Raw genomic sequence first — 18,213 nt, forward strand, 5'->3', positions numbered from 1 at the left:
AGCGGATGAGACGTGGCGGCTGTATGACAGCAGGCAGCCCCAGCAGGGGTCTCCAGGACACACCGCCACTGCTGCTGCTGGCATTGGGAGGGCTCAGGAGCCCCAAAGTGTCCCCATCTGGCACTGGGAAGGGCGAGGAGACACCTGAGACAGGCAAGAATGAAGATCCTGCACGGTGGACAGCCCCAGTGAACGTGACATCTCATATTGGGTCTGGCTCATCTGGGTTTTGGGTGCCTTGCCCAGTGCTGTGTTGCATCAAGAAATGAACTCTCCATGAGGAAGCAGCCTGTAGGTAATGTGGATGTACAGAGCCATCAGGGAGGCAAGACTGCACAGCAGAGTGCAGAGCAGACAGCTCTGTTTCTCACTTGAAGTTCCTGAGTTGAAAGGATGGCCTCTATGAACAACAGTGGCTCCAATCTAATGCCAGTGGTACTTCCTTGGAGTGTATCTTCACTATGCAGTGGATACTTACGGGGTAACTGTGTCTAATCCAAGACCAGCCATCTCCTGGCCTGTTTCCGCAGCTAATAGTGATACTGAAAGGATATTCAGCTCCAATTCAGCTCAATTCAGTTGCATCCTACTTGTTTAGTGATGAATCACTAGGAATCACTGCAGCAGTATTGCTACATGTATATATACATTCACATTTCTGCTGCAGCATATGGTCTGGTGGTTTGGGATAAGATGGGCTTTAAGGTCACTTCCAAGCCAAGCCATTCTGTGATTCTGTGCTGATCCACCAGACAGTGTTTCATGCTGATTACAAACAGGACTTGAATTAAGACAGAGTATGGTAAATTTGTATACCAATGCTGCCCCAAAATGCTTTTTCTTCCTCCAGAATCTAAATCTGCATTAAAAATAATAATAATCTTACACCTGACCTATGCTTGCCTGAGTTTGAAAAGAGCCTGAAGAGGAATAAATAAATAATTAAATAACGTGTTCATCTCGGTCAGATATTAACTCACTTTGTTTCTCAGCAGCACGTGTAAGAAAGTAGAGGGTGATCTCACGAAGTGCTGTGCTGACTTGTTACTCAGAATTTCCCACCAGAAACATTCAGAAGGAAAATTATCCCTAGGGATTGTGCTTTGAAGTTCCCAGCAGCTTCCCTGGATACAGCTAGCCTCCTGGAGGGGTAACAACAGCAAAAAGCCCAGTGGAATGCGAAGAGCATGGAAAAGGATATCTGAGTCTCCATCCTACATGTTACCACGGTGTTATTGTGCCTTGTTGGACACAGTAATCCATCTCAGACTCATAAATACTTAGTACAAAGTAGATGATCCTACCCGGGGCAAGGCATGTTGTGCATTCTTGGAGCTGGTACACACCTGAGAAGCAGCCTTTAGTACTGGTTTTTGGTTGCACAAACACAATTACCCACACTACTGATTTAAACGAAGGGCAGAATTTGACCCTGAAGCCTTGTTAGTTGCATGTAGTGTCAGAAAGGCCTTGACCACCGGGCCTATGCTTCAAACCCCATTATGGTATGTTATCATGTAATAAATATGTGATTAATGATTACTAAGCACCAATTAATGAAAGGTTTTCATGCTTTTTCTATTTTATATTACTGCATAGAATCTGAACTGTGGATAATTAAATGCTACATAAAATATTCCAATACTAGCGATCCTGGGAGCATCTTTCTGAACACTTGGCAACCTTGTAATGGCTTGTCATTAACAAGCATGCCCTAATGTGACATTCCACTTTAGCAGCCTCTCTGAGAAGGTCTTTTTTTTTTTTTTTTTTTTTTTTTTTTTTTCCTACTGCAGCAAGGAGATGAAGACTGGGTTATCCAGAAGAAGCAGGTGTTGCAGCGTTGCTCCCTGCGGAGGCTATTTCAATACCCAGACATCATTAGCACTGAGATACAGTACGTTGTAGTACAGTAAATGCGTCACGTTGCACTGGCTTCCATGGTACTCCGGTGCATCCTGCAATGTATCACTGCAGGCTTCTGTCAGCAAAGGTTGTTTGAAAGGGAGGGACTCAGCCCTGTAAGCAGGAGCTGCAGAGTAAAGGGGAAGATGGCAAACTTTTCCTTTTTTCTTTCTGCCCCCTTTTAGAGGCATTGTCTTCTTTTCACATGCCTGGCATAGAAATAAATGAAAACTATTCCAAACTCAGGTATCACTGCGTCCAACTTAGTAATTGTATAAACAGCTATTTTAATTGAAAAAAGAATTATAAGTACTACTGTGCTATGGCTACATCTCTGATGTCACACTGGTGCTCCAGTGGAGTCACCAGGGCAGGATCTGTCCCAGTCATCACTCTGCACTGCAGCTGGCTGATGATACCTTGTCTGCATAGGTAACATTTTACTGGGGTGGAAGTGGTTGGGATGTGGAAGTCGGACAGACTGTGCTAATTCTGAGGACCTGCAAGGTTCTTCAGCTCCTTCTCCCCAGCAAATCTGCCCCAGTTTTACAGCAGACATCCACCTGAGGATGACAGGATAATTCCAGTGGGAAAGGACCTCAGGAGGGTGTGCTAGGTCACCCCTGGTTATCGAGGACCTCAGAAGGGTCTACTAGCTTAGACTTGGTTATTGAGGACCACAGACGGAGGCACCACAGCTTCCCTCAGCAATTTGCTCCACTGCCCGTCTCTGCTCCTGGAGAAAGGGATCCTGGTGGAGGCAGGTTGCCCTGCTGCCCATGAGCATGCAGAGCAAGTAGAAATTACATCCAGAGAGGGTACAGAATGGTGGAGCACGGAAAGCAATTACTGAGATTGTTTGAGATAAAACCGAAGTGAGCTAGAGGGGTTTGGCTACACCACTGTCTCCAATTACACCTAGCAAGGCCAACCTGGTCTAGCCTTACACCAGAAGCTGGTCCCCATGCTTGCTTTTGGTAACAGCCCCCTGTAGCTTAAGATTTGACTGCTTTGGTTAAAATAACTGCTTTATTATTTGACTCCCTCTCTCAAGCTGCCTCCTCTTTCATCACTGAACCTAATTCCACTCATTTTTAGACCCCTGAATAATATCATTTCAAGTCTCAGCTGAAAAGAAACAGTCAAGTCCCTGCCCTGAATTAAGCTGGGTTTGTGCAGCCTTGCTGCACCATACTTTGGTTCAGTAAAATCTGATATCAGCAGGACAGGAGGTACCAGGTAATTGGACTGTGCCTGATGGGGTAGGACAGTGTTGCTAATACAGCAAGGAGGAGAACACAAGCCTTTGTTACACAGAGTAAAAACAGGTAGAAACAGGTACCTGTAATGAAACAGCGGCAAACAAAATTCTGCTTCCAGCTCAGATTCTGCTTCCAGCTCCATGGCTGTAAATCTACAGTGAAAATCTAGAGTGAGAGCAGGGCCCTGCAGGCACCCAGCCAGCTAATGGAGAAATCTGAATTACTCTAACCAGCATCTGTTTCAGTGGGAGCATGAGCTGCCTTGGTGTTGTTAGCATGAGTTGCAGTTTACACAGCACAGTGCGTTTCAATTTTATAATCAGGTTTGGATTTGAGTGTGGGACTCCCGTAATACAAGAGGAGAATTTTATCTAAACCGATTTACCTATCCCTAACAATTTCACCTGTCTGGTCTCAAATGCTGCGTGGAGATTCACTAGTGGTTCTGCCTGCGTATTTACAGGAGATGTCTTTTTAATCTCCTTAGCAATTTCTTTATTATTGGAAGATGGGAAAAAGGCTGGCTGAGCAAAGGCAGAGGCGTGGCCCCTGTGTCTTAATAAAAAAAAAATCCTTTGGGGTTGGCCTAGAGCTTCTGCTTCTATTGCCACGGGAGAGCCCCAGATTAATTCCTGTTCCAGTTCTTGGTTCAGAGGGCCAGCAGCAGTGGCACATAGTGATGCAGTGGTTTCAGGCATTGTACCTAGGGGGTGCAAGGGGCTTAGGGTTCTTTGGGGAGCACCCGAGTTGTCCTCAGATTTATCAAGCAAAAGGCATCTAATGTGACACACCCCACTGCCACAGCGAGGCAAAATGTGGGAAATTCAACAACATATTATTTGCTGGAAAGAATTTTTTTTTTTTTAAATGTGGCTCTCAGTGAAAACCACGTTTATAAAATTTCAAACAATGTATGTTTTGTGGTTGTTGGGCCCCAGCACAGCACTCCTCACGGAGCTTTAAATCATTTCGTATGAATGCAAAAGCCCTCTCTGCTTTGCTGAATCGAGAGATATCCAAAAAAGCCTGAATGTGAAAAGAAAAGTAACAGCTGAAAATTCCAGCCAGCGGGTTCGAGTTTTCCACGGCCTGTTTGCTTTGGCCTGCCCCTGCCATTCCTTTCTTTCTTTCTTTAGAAGTGTGAAACGGGTTGGTTGCTGGTATTTGCTCTGTGGTCTGTGCTAACTGTTCCATCTGTGTAAACTCTGACTTGCCAGCCTGGGAGTTTAACAACACTTTCCCTTCAGCTGGAAGGAAAATGAAAGTCCCGTTAAGTGGCACTTTGAAGCTTTGCAAAACACACAGCGAGGAGTTTGAACGAAGAGCGGGAAGGCCTGCACCCGCCTGCATCCCCGCCTGGCCGTCAGCTCGGGTAGGCCTCGGTTTCGGGAGCTGCAGGCCCAAGGCACCTCCAGGCATGCTCAAAAGTGCTTCAGCAAGCTCAGGACTTGCAGCCTACAGAAGTGCAATGAGAGCCATGTAGCCAAGTCCCCTGCATTTCTAATAGGGATGTCTGTGTGACTTGTTACCAAGATTCTGATCTGTGAAAGTATTTGGGATCCAAAATGACCTACTAGGCTCCCAAGTGGGGGTTAAATGTCTAAATATCTCAATGGGCCCAGTTTCCAGCTGGTGTCACACATCGTAATTGCTGAATTACTCATCCTAGATGTTCTGATTAGTCCCCAGATGAACCTGTTTACCCCCTGCTCATCCAGATCAGCTGTGCCCAATGTGGTCAAATTTGGTTGCTTTCGATTTTTAGGGTCAGGACTATGCCTGTATCTGGTCTGTCATTCAGGTCACTACAATAATTGATACTTTATGTCTGTGGATTGCCAAGCTGTGCTTTAAATATGAGTCTAGTGACCAGATAAATTCTGCATAGCTGTGTCCTGGGGAGTGTATGCTGAGGATCAGCCAGCCCCGGAGCCCCGTTGGTGGGACAGAGGACAGGCTTACCCTGCCCCATCAGACAGGGCTTGAAGGAGGACTTATCCGTCCTGGCAGGGCTCCGAATCCATCTCCAGCACTGCTGGGCCAGTTCTAATCTGGAGTTAAACCTGGCTTAGTCCTTGTTTAAAAATAAATTTTAAAAAAATTAAACAAATCCCTGATTTATTCTGCCTTGATCTGAATGCTTTCACCCTTTTATTTACACAGAAGTGATGAGCGAAATGCTGTTCTACCTTCCCTTTTCACACTGCTGTTCTTCTGACCCATGCTGTATATTTGTCCTTCCTAGGGTTCATCGTCCCTGCCTTGAACACACTCGATAGCCCCGGGCATGTGGCCACCTTTTCCCCTTCCTCTTTTTTTTTTTTTTCCAAATGTTGTTTTCTTTTGTTTCCTGACAGCGTGTGTAGCAAGGGTACATTTAAAAATGTTTATGTGCCTGAATCCTGTTATAGCTAACAAAGAAGCTGTAATGCTAACACACAAGTAATACTTCGAAAATGTGCAGTAAAATTCAGGATCAGTTAATACCAGCATAAGAGAGGGGCATATCTACTCAGAAAATCTCATTCTTGCTGAGAAAGCAGAATTCATCAGATCCTTCTAAAATAAAGTTTCAGAACATACATATGAAATCCAAGCAGCTGTTGCATTCAATTGTGTTTATTCCTAATCAAAAAATACTGTTGTTTTTGCACAGAAAATTTATAGGAGAGGGGATTGAAAATGTATCAAAGAAAACTATAGATAACAGTGGAAGTAAATGTATTTTTGAAGACCACTCCCAATAAATAACCAGCTTATTAAAAAGTATTTTTCCTGAAATTCAAACTGATCAATCACTAAGCTTTTTATTTTTTATTTTTTTTAAATATATCTTTCCCTCGCTGCCTTTTCCTGTTTAAAAATCTGATTGTTTTCAAATACTTTTTACTTTGGCTGTAACATCTTATTTATGCAGAAAATACATTGCTATTGAAAATGTTCAACCAGCTTTTTTTCTGTGAGGATTCAAGAGATCTCTTCAAGAAATATTAGCAAAATGTCTTGTCACTCAGGCTCTGTCATATGTAACCAGAAATATTTATTCTCTGAAGAAATCTCCATTGCATAATGCAGACACCTTCCATTTTTCTGCACTCAAACACATGTATCTGCCAACTTTGACCAAAGAAAGGTCACTTATTCATTTGCATAAAAGCAAATATATTTGCATAAATCAAGATCTGACTTCCTATACTACCTTGATCTTGAATGCATATTCTGTTTTTCTTGGTGACATGGGATAGGAGACAGCAACAACCACTTATAACAGTGCCTGGCTTATGTGAAATCCCACAGTGAAGTGAATGTAGATCCTTCCGTGACTCTTACCTGAATGCTCACAGGTGTTAATGAGACAACAGCAGACAGCACTGCTTCTGCTCACCTCTCTAGAAGATGAGAGACTATTTCTTCCCCACTTTGCTGTGCAAAACTCTACTGAAGTCATGGAAACAAATTTATAGGTGTGCAGAGGTCCACTTTGGATGAGAATCCAGACTAAAGTAGTCAAAAATGGGTTTTGACAAAATCTTCAGTAAATGAATGCTCCTGAGATTTTCTTACAGTACATTTCTGTTCATTGAAGTTTACCCATGGTGGAAAGGTTGTGATACATTTGGATCCTCTAACTCAATGGAGATGGCAGAGAAAATTTGAGACTCTCCTGACTTTTGGAACTTAAACATTCAAATGAATTTCATATTCCAGGAAATATCTAATAAAATCACTGCAGCTAGCATAGTTCAAATTGCTGATATATTCAGAAGCAATTTAGAGGTGCCAAAGTGAGGACATGCTGGGCCAGCCTCTGCTACTGCTCCAAAACAACAGTGGCACAAAGTCCTATACTAGAAAGCCAAGGGGCTAGGTCATGCACTCAGGGCTGACCTCTGGCAAAACTGCTTAAGAAACCCTCTAAGCAGTTCCAGTCTAGCCCTTTAGATAAGCTGCGTGGTTACTTTCACCCTTAAATCCACTTAAACGTGAGATTTACAAAGGGATGGATCTCAAAAACAAATTCCTGCAAGGGAAAACCCACTTCCTTTTTTTTTTTTCCTTCCCTCTCTTTTTGCAAAGGATTTTTTTTTTTTTTTAATCAAAACAACACACAACCAAAGATTGACTTTCTGCATGTGCCACCATAGGGGGTGGGTAGCAGATGGCATGGCTAGCAGTGTGTAACCTTTCCATTTACCTGAACGCCGACCTGTTAGCTCTGAGAGAAACGACTGCTGTCAGCTCTGCTAGTCTGAGTAGGAATTGGATTGCTCACCCAGTGCCCATTGCTGTGATCTGCCCTTCTTAGGTACAGCTGCTGTCCGTGCTCACAAGCAAGACACAGGGCCAGGCCCACAGCACCAAATACCCCCTATGGCACAGGTCACTGAGATGGGTCTATGCACCAATGCAATGCCAAGAACAGGGTCTAGCTGAGCCTCATGTTAATTGCCAGCACACCAGGCATTAATGCCCAGATTACATCTAATTAACCTGTGCAAGCTGGGCTCACCAGGCAGGTGATCAGAATAGGAGACACCAGTAAGCTGTAAGAGGAATCAACAAAGTTTTTCTGGGGAATGATGGGAGAGGATTTAACTTTATTTTATTTTTAAAAATTATTTTATTTTTTCTTCTCCTCTCACTTCACTTGTGTCCCTGCCTAGTCGTAACAACTAACTGCTAGTTAGTTGTCATAACAACTAATATGCCAAAGCACAGGAACTACCAGGGCAAAGCCGGTCACTGTGAGGCCATTCCTGAGCAGCCACCCTGCAGCTTTTAAAGTCAGCAGCTGGGTGGCTTAGTGGAGGTGGCCAGTATGGGTCTCTCCACCTGGCTGGCTGTGGTGGGCTGTGGGACCGCTGGGACAACCCTCCCTGCTGCCCCTTTCTGGCTCTGCTGGGCCCGCGCTGCCTCATAGGCGGGCTGGTCTGCAGGCAGCTGTGTCAGGCACAGCTCGATGGAAGGTTTTGCAGAAGTACAGAGCCGTGATGGTGATGACATGACAAATGAAAGCAAAGCAGCTCTTGGCTTAGGCACTGAAGCTGTTTATTACCTGCAGCTGTGACAGGCTTCAGGGGCGTTGTCTGGTGGTTAACAGGACAGGTTGCAGAGCTGAGAAAAGGAGGGGAGCAGACTTTTTGTGCCAGAGTTTGGCCTTCCTGAGAGGAAGGCCTGATTCTGATTTGACCTGGAGCAAAGTGGGAGAAGTCCTAGCAGATCCATGGAGAACTTGGCTCATTGTTTCTAGAAACACTGCTCCAGCAGGAGTGAGCTGCTGGTAGCCCTGCACCTGCATGAAAGAATTGCGGGATCCACCCCATCCACCACAGGCAGTATTAAGCAATGGGGCTGTAAGAAAGGGACAGCTCATAAGCTCAAACCTTTGATGCTATCAGGTAGATGCATTTCTGTTTCAGTATTCAACAGGTGCTTTTGGAAGGCTGAAATAGTGATTTGGGGTTTGCAGCTGGACTGGACATAGCACAGTGAAATCCTTGTTGGTACTAAGCTGAAAGCATGACATAATTAAACAAAATGAACAGCGTGTTTATTTTATTGTAATCTTGTAACAGCAGCGATGACTTCATTGTGGGGTCTTTTCTCAGCACGAAAGATGAACTGAAGGTTGACAGTCCCTAGGGTGCCGATCACTCCAAGGCAGTCATGAAGACGTGGAGCCTTTTAAAAGGATTCCTTGCTGCCTGCCAAGGTTCAGATGGAACGGTCCCAGAAGTCCTAGGCATGGCCCTCTGTCACCCAATGCATTGCCTCCCAGGCAAAACTGCTTTCTTCTGGCATTTTTAGCAGCATGCCTGTTCTCATTGCAAGTTTGCTTCCGCTGTGGTTTTGTAGCATGTTGCCTTCCATGCTGGTAGGGCCAACAGAAGGGGAAGTAGGTGGGGAAATGCCACTCCTGTTCCTCTGCCAAAAGCAGAGGAGAACTCTGCCTTCTATCTTTAGCTGGGGGGAAGCAGCATTCCCTCCTGCTTCCCTTTCCTGTGCTGCTGCAGGGAGGGTTCCCAGTGCTTTGGGCCACTTCAGCTGGATGACAGGAGGAGCAGGTGGCTGTTGGGCAGCTTGGGGACACTCGGAACTTCTCCTTCTGTGTGCCTGCCCTTGCCCGAGTCTCAGGGGTTTTGCGCCACAGTGCATACAATAAGAATCAGGCCCGGGGAAATGCACAGACACTTAAAACTTAATTTAATAAAACTGCCATTGCACGACAGTATAAAGGAAAAGACATTTAAAAAAATGTTTTCATGATTTTGAAGGCAGCAGGAACATTTTGGCACCTCTGTGGTCCATAGCATGTTGCCCTGGTATATTTATTGAGTCACTATGGTGATGTGTTAGCTCCTGGCTAAATACTTATCAGACAAATATCCCATAATGCAGAAACATCAAGTCATTATCAGAACTTGGAAGAAGAATCTAAAACCAAACTAAACACAAAATAAAGCAATATCCTACAAACAAGTGATCTGTCTGATGCTAGTCTTCTGCTGGAGGCATCTCCATTAAGTTCTGGTGACAGCAGATGGAAGATGGGACACACAGAGGCCTCTAGGAAAGCTCCTTCTAGCCTGTGCTAAAGTTGCTTTTAACTACAATTACAAAGTCAATTAGAAAATCATTTCAGCACTAATGAAACAACGAATGATTGATGCTTAATGGGCTTGGCAGGCAAGCCAGCCCAGTAAATACAGCTGAACAAAAAAAGGCAATTCAAAGTTAAAAGATGTCAAAAGTTTGGGATTTTATGTGTATGTGTGTGCATATATACGTATATATATATATATATGTGCTTTCCAAGTTAAAAGCATTTCAGTTTGGGCTTGCAAATGAAAAAACCTTTAAAGACAGCTGAGTTCATACCTCCATCTGCTGATGCTGTGGAACCCCAAATGGGAGCAGCCTGGCACATCCAGGTCCACATCCCTGCTGGATTTGGAGCGCCTCATAGTCTAGATCAGATCAAAGGTGGTTTTTATCCTCTTCTCCAGGTAGAAGTGTGCTCAGTGCAGGACTAGTGGTGAAGAAAGCATAAAAACATATCTACATATGTGCATATTTCTATCGCTCTTATGTCCTGGATGTCCTGTCCTGGATCTCCTTTCTACATGTAATTGCAGACCTGGGAAGACACGATTTAACTGCAAAATAGCAGTAGATATTGCAAATGGACAGATTGAAACATTTATTTATTTAAGATTGCTTAAAGCATCCTTTCACTCACCAGAAGACCCTTTATTATTATTATTATTACTACTTTATTTATTTTAATCCAGGCATATGTGGGCTGTATTTTACAGATGTTACAGGCTTAAGCTGCCCTGAGAACACACCACCTTCCTTACTCCTGGGACCCACGAGCCGGGTTTTCTCATAATGTGTTTGGTCTGTCTCTGGAGAGGCTGCTGTAAAATGATTGCTGAGTCCATCTCCAGTTCACTCCTCCTAATTAAACACCTCTGGTTCAGTGCTCTCTCTCTCTCTCTTATTTTTTTTCTTTTATTTTCTTTCTTTTTTTTTTTTTTTTTTTTTTGGCTAGATCCAAGAGGATATTATTTTTAGCTCTGGAGGGTTAAAGGGGAAGGGAATTGTGCCAGAATCAGGTTGTTATGAGATGGGGAGAGAGGAAAAAATGCTGGGGGTGGGGGAGATCTGCAATGATTAAAATTCCATCTAATAATAAGACAGAAAGCTCTGGTGCATGGGCCCGGCCTAAATTAAGCTCCTGAATTAGGAGTGCTTTCCAAAAATTCCTCTCTAGACAATTTAATTAGGCGACAGGTATTTCCGGAGTCACGCGGTGGTTCCATTTGGCAGTAAATAAAGACTCCAAGAATTTTTACCCTAGAATCCAATGAAGCGAACAAAACAAAACGTTCAGCAGGAGACAGAGCGGCGTGTTGGGAAACTGGCCCGGCTCAGCGCCGTGGGCACACTGTCGGCAGCATCCCCTCCGCCCCCTGCCCAGCTCCGGTAATAAACGGCATACCGGCACAATCCCGATTAGGGGGCCAGGAGGTTAATCTCGAGGTCGCTGTCTGATAGAGTCCATATCCCCTCACCGCATGTCGCAACCTATTGATAATCTTGGGGCTTGCTATTATTTAGTGTCAGGGCTGGATTGAGGTGTACACTCTGCAGCCCTGGCACAAACGATGTGATCCATCTCAGTCAGATTTGCTCTTTCCACATGCTGCTTGCCCCCACTGACCCCCTCCCTCTCTGGTGCAGGGATGAGGGATGCAGGATCCCCAGCCCCGCACTGACAAAGCCCAGGAGAGGTGAGGTCCTCATGTTGGACAGTCTGCAGGAGGGGAAGGAGAGGGGCTGGAACTGCGAGAAAACCCTCTTGCTAGCCCAAACGATCAAACCATTTATCTTTCATTTATAAATATTAATAATAAAAGAAATAATAAAGCCAATGATTTCATTTTTTGGTGTAAGCGATCTTTTTAGCTCATAAAAGCAAGATGTATGCATCTCCATCCAAAAGATCCACCCAGACTTTGCTATGCTGAAGAACATGTAGTGACACAAGTTGTGACTTTTACCTGAAATGTATCACTGTTATTTCCTCAGGCACAAGTATGACTGTAACACAGTAGGACTACTGATAGGAAAATTGGGATTTTCCAAATATCCCAGAAAATATTCCTTCTAGCTACACTGATTTTTTGATTTTCCTTAATTCCACTTCAATTTCTTGGAAATATTACATGTGTGAAAATATTCTTTAGATTTCCTCGAAGTGGCAAATAGAGAAATTAAACACAGGACCTGTCAAAGGAGTGCCTGAGCCATAGGCACCCAGCTCCCATGGAATATTGGTCTGTGTGGCATCATGAAGTGGCATCATGAAGTGACATCAGGAGTCCTTGCTGGAGAGCAATGTCTTCATCGGTAGCATTCCAGGTATCAAGGGCTGGTTGGACAAATAGGCTGAACAACACGACTCCAAGACAAGCAAGCAGAATGAGAGGAAACTTGGAAAATTCTAGTATCACTAGCTAATTCCTAAATATTTTTAATGTGTGACAGTCAACTCAGTGCCCATGGGAGGAGCGTTTGTTTCTCATGTGGGTGTTCTAACCTTTAGCAAACACAGTCTCTAGTAACTACTAGCTATTGCCAGGAAGAATTGTCTAATGCTTCTGGAAATGGCATGGGTTTGCACTCCTTGAGCCAGGCATCTTGGCCTCCGAGCAGTCCTCTGCCTTGCTTCTTGAGCCGGTGTCCGAGTGTCTAGATTAGGAGGATGCTGGTGTTAAAGCATCAAGTCTTGCACCAGGATGGAAGAAGAACAAGTATTTCATTTCATTCCTGTTTTTAGAAAACTTTGAAGTTATTTAAATGCATCTGTGTTCCCATTTAATATGTAATAATGATTTCATTCAAATCTGAAGGGATTCCTCTAGAGGCAAGAGTTATTATCCCACATTAATTAAATATCCATTGATTCCTAAAACAAAGGAAAACACTCATGCTTATTGAGATTGTACTGTGATATTCAATGCAACGTGGATCTATTGTATGGTTTAATCCTCTGCAAATTTGCACTTAATAAGGGATAGTTAATATACAACAAAAGATTCATTAAACAAATGTAATCAGATGCCAAAAGAATCAGTGGAAATGGGAAAAAGGTGAATTGATGGTTAGTTTAAAATCAGACTAGACAGAGCTCTAGCCGCTGAATTCAAAGACACTTTGTATTTGAAATCACGTGGAGCAGTTCCAGCTCCATACTTCTGCACGGAAAACCACTTTGTACTGCACATGGGATGCTGTGGTGACCCTTACAGACCATGGAATGAATCTTATTTCAATTGCTTTATATGATAAAACAGCTCCTTTGTTCTGCCTGCAACACCTAACTTTCCCAGTGCTTTGTATAAGGTCAGCTCATCTGACACATTAAGGGAGCCCTAACCCAAGTCAGCAAGCCCAGAACAAGTTGCTGCCTTGATTAACTTGATTTTCTTCTGTACATCCACCCCTTAGACCTGAACATATATGGTCATTACCTGAGGCCTTTTTTTGCACCCATGACTAATACCAAATTGGAAGTCAATTTAAAAATACCATTAAGAATATCAAGTCCTTTTTATGCGATAGACATAATTTTTCCCTTGGCCAGTACATATTCAGAATTACTTAAAAATATATATTAACTTTTTTTTTTTTTAATATAACTTGTTTTTGGTTTTGTCAACAAGGGTAACATTGAGGTCTTGTATTTATACAGCTAAGACATTTTAAAGTACTATTTGGAACAGTTACCAAGTCTGAGAGTCAAGGCTGGAAAGCATTAGTCCAGAAACTCTGCTTAATATGCACTTGATGATATGTACTATAAAACCATTGGCTGAAAAAAAAAAAAAAAAAAGAAAAAGAAAAAAAGGGGGGGGGGGGGGTGAGAAGAGAGAGGAAGAAAAGGAAAAAAAAAAAAAAAAACAACCACCCTCTCAGCTCTCACTTACCTGAATTACAGCTTCAGAATTCTTCCCCCATATTCACCATATGCACTGCTGTTCATCCAAGTGTTGGGTTTCCCATGGTGCTGCCAATCTGGAAAGTAAAATATTAAGGCATGTAAAAAACAATGACTCCTGCCCATTAATTGTTTATTTTTTCATTTTGTTCCTGCCTAGCACGACATCTTCCATCTGAGAAAGCCATTAGCACTGGGAAGACAGGCATTGAATAAGCATTTTGCTGGAAATGGGACGTTTGCTTTCTTTGGAAGGTGAAAGTGGTGGAAGAAACAGAATTTGACAAAAGGGTGAAACTGCAGAAAAAAAAAAGGGGGGGGGGGGGAAGGGCATGGGGTGACAAGCATTCTTTCTTACCATAAGGACCCTGCTCAGAGCTTCGTGCATACCTACATCTCTTTAGGTGCTTTGAAATCTCTTTGTCCTGGAATGATGCTATGGATTCAGAGCCTCTGAGCTTTTTTTCTGTATGACTCTATCATATTGTTTGTGTTGCTAAACTTGGCTTTAATGTAAATTTGAGAAGGATAGCCCTGCACTGATCAGAAAGCCCCAGAGGTCCCTGTGTGCATGAAGGTGATGTGCCCTCCGTCACACACAGCTCTGCCAGAGCCCCTTTGCCTTGCTCCTCTGTGCCTTTCCTGATATTTCTATCTAATTCTGGTCAAATAACTAAAAAAAAAAGACAAAAAAAAAAAGACACTGCAGACTTCATTCAGATATAAATTTGATTTGTATGACCCTTCCCCACACTTTTCCCCTCTGATGTGTTATACAAATACTTGAGACATGTGAGTTTCACTTGTGTGGAACCTGGTGAAGGTTAAAGTTGGAGTGGCTGCATTCAGAAGGTTATCGTTATTCAGAAAGTTATCGACCTCTCTTGAAGAGAGTCACAGGAGATGGAAGTCAAGAATAAACTGTCTTTAGGTCAGGGTCAGGGAGAACTCATGGACCTTTTCTCTTATATCATAAAAAGAATCATACCCCCTCCCAAACAAACAAACAAAAACAAAAACAACAACAAAAAATCCAAACAAAAAACAACAAACAACAAAACACAAGAAGACTGGAAAGAAGGTCATGGGATTGTCTGGACCATGGACTGTCCACAAAGCAGGACTACTTCAGTGGATGTCTCACCTGGCAGATGGTTATTTAACCTGTTCCTAAGTCTCCAGCAGTGAAGATCTGGTGCCCAAATGTTTTCATGCGATGCAGATGTGGAGCACTTGTCTCCTCTCCTTGACCTCAGGCTGCTCACTTGTGTGGCCAAAATTTCTGAACCAGACACAGACCAGGCACAGCTGGGCTAGAGGGGTAATGGGTGGGGTGTAAAATTCCTCAGAGTAGGACTAGCACTGGGATGACACTTTGTCTCAGTCTCTCCTTTTAGTCACAACTCATTTTTTTTTGTGTGTGTTCATTTGTGTGTTTTTTGTTTTTTGTTTTTTTTTTTCCACCAGGAGGTAAAAAGTTTAGTCTTGGCATGTAGCAAGAGCAATACAGAATCCTTTCCACTGCAGCTCAGAACAGGCTGGTCAGACAGCACAAAGGTAAATCCAAGATTTTGTTGTACCCTCTTTGTTCCCTCTCTTATTATGCTCAGTTTCCACTTGGCATTTGTTACAGATTCAGGGCTAGTTAGGCCTTACAAAAATAAAAGGGACTTTCTGGCTGTCTGCTGTAGGCCACCGTCTGAGATAGGCAAGGAAAGAAAGTCGAATATAACCTTTGCATCAGCCAGCAGGTCTCAGGAGGGCTGATGGCTCCTCTAGGATACTCCAAGTTTAAAACACCCTTAACCCATCTGTCACAGTCAGCTCCCTTAGCACCCACACACAGAGTGAATTTTGATTTTCTTCCTGACTTGCAAGATTCATAGCTGTCCACTTGTAAGGAGAAATTATGCCTTTTGAGCCATGTAACAAGCTATTAGGTAAATCAGAACATATTTTGAATACTGAACAACATTTCCTCCCAGAGAACTGTTTGAATTCACTCAATATTACCTATTTTAAAAGGGCAAAAGATACCATTGAGTAAACCTGAGAAAGAAATAAATTTGGAGAAATTGTAATCAGACTGTAAACATTTTGCAAGAAAAGAGGAAAAAGAAACAGAGCGAATTAATTGATTAAATTATTTTCTGCAAGTGCTTCTCCTCTTCTTTATGATTCTTTTCCCAATCTCCTTAGTATTTTGGTAGCCTCATACCTCAATCCTGACCAGAATCAAACTCCACTGTTCCAATCAGAGATCCTTCTTTTGTGGACATTGCCAATAATATTCAATTAAGTGATGCATTTTCACTGTTGGCAAATGGTCATTAAAGGAGCAGGCTGAAAACATAAATCCCATTTTCACTTGCAGACCAAGTCAAGTTTTTAGGTGCGTTATGGACTGATGTGTTTGCCCTTTGCCTTGCTTTTTTTGGCTTTCCACCCCCCAGGCGGCAATACAGTTCTCAGGAAAGCGCTTACCACACACAGTCATTAAGCCTCTAGTTTTCCACCTACTGAAGAAGTGCAAGTAACATCTGATCAGCTGTAGCTTAACATCCAGGGACCCTGCGACACAAAGAGATTCTTGAGGATGATAGCAGATGGGGGTTCCATCTGAACCGGAATAGCATTAAAGGTTGGAAGACTTGTTGATCTCAGCATGGTACCTCCCACACTGCAAAGCATTCACCAAGATGCTCACCAGACAGAAGTGTACGTGCTGGAGGCCCCATTCACTGAAATAGCTTCCTGATCAGTGCTTTTGAGCTCAACTTAACTGACAGGAATCCCCAGGAAGGAAGGAAGGAAAGAAAAATATCCTCTTGCTCCTCTGTTCCCCCTCATATTACAACTCAGCACTCTGCTTTGATGCTTTGCTTGAAGAAATCCCTGGTCCATGGCTAGAAGACACCAGGAGACAGTCATGGCCAGTCTCCCACCTTCATTCTGCTTTTCAGCTCTGTTGGATGAGGAGGTTCTGGAGCTTTTCTGGTTGCAATGGCCAGCTGAAATTTCCAGTAGGTGAGTGCCTGGACAGTGCAGCAAGGAGCTGAAAAATGTAAAATCTAGAAGGGAATAATGATGCTGGGATTTCTGAGCTCAGTGTCTACACACACAGGGCAACAGCAACGCTGCTGTGCAAGTAAAGGAAGGAGAGCAACATCTGGCACTGCTCTTACCCAGCCAGGAGGGAAGCTGATGCGGAAAGCGAAAGGAAGAGGGCGAATCTGGAATTTCAAATACAAAATGAAGAATGGGTATGGTTCATGCAGATAGGGTGCGCTGTGAGTGGCTTTCTAATTACCTCCTCCTGGCCGTGGTAAGCAGGGAAGAGAGCAGCAGTAAGCCTGCTGCAAGCTGCAGGGGTGGTTTGATTTGGTTCGTTGAGCTAGGAACCTCAGAAAGAGTGAATTATGGGCAGTTTTGTGTAAACCACTTCAGGTGAAGAAGGAGGCGGTTGTGATTGATGCCAAGAACTTACTGAGCTGAGGTGAAAAGTGTTTGTGTATTTCAATGTAGCGTGACATATAAGCCCTTCCAGTTACAAGGTGCTACCTAGCGTAACCCTAGCAAGCGGGTTGCCTTTTCGTAATGCTAACCTGTGATGATGAAGGTTTCAGCCTCATGTAATGTCCCTTACTTGAATTTTTCATTCTCTTTCCCAGCAGAGCTCAGTCCCTCAAGCTGGGAGTATGAAAACAGAGGTAAAAAGCCATTGTCTGTCTTCACTTTGGTGTAGGCTGAGCATTTACTGCAAAAGACTGCAGTGGCTTTTCCAGATCATGCTTCCAAAACTTGTCTGCACCTACTTTTAAGAATGTTAGCAGTCCCCTTGACCTTCACAGCTGTGCTGCCCAGAGCCTCCCCTAGCTGCTGAGGGACAAGGTCAGGACAACACTCAGGCACTGATGTCCGGCCCCAGTAGCACTCTTCTGCTGGGAAGGAAACTAACTGAGCATGGTGGAAAAATAACGTGCCCAGAAAAGGAACCTGCCCTTTCTCTTAGTCTGAAAACAAGAAAGCTGTGGATTTGTTTCATCAGCATAACACCAAAACAGCTGACATTGTGTCTTTGAATACGCAGACCAAGGGGCAGAGGATATTGGTGCAAAGGAGGAACGGCTCAGGGAGACACAGCTGTAAGACACATTAGCAGAGCATGCTACAACATGTATTTTCTTACTATCGGGTTGCTATTTCGCAAAGAGTAAGTTTTCTTTCTAGCATGTCATTTGAAAGCTAAAAACTGTAATATGAAAGGCTATCAAGCAGTAAAGAGAAAAGTTAAAGAAATACCTCTTAGAGATCCCTAGACACAACATTCTGGTTAACTCTGATTAGGTAAATGAACAATTAGTGCATTTTCTTTCCTCTATAAAGGTGTCTGTAGTATTCATGAGCAAAATTAAGCATGCCATAAATAAAGATGATTATTGGCTATCAATGCCTCTCTTAAAAGTGTATCTGTCCCCAAAAGGAGAAAATCTACTTATTTGATCTCCATGATATTACTATTGTACTCTTCTGAGTAGC

Source organism: Anas platyrhynchos, chromosome 21 (genome assembly GCF_047663525.1).
Source record: "Anas platyrhynchos isolate ZD024472 breed Pekin duck chromosome 21, IASCAAS_PekinDuck_T2T, whole genome shotgun sequence".
Classification (NCBI taxonomy): Eukaryota; Metazoa; Chordata; class Aves; order Anseriformes; family Anatidae; genus Anas; species Anas platyrhynchos.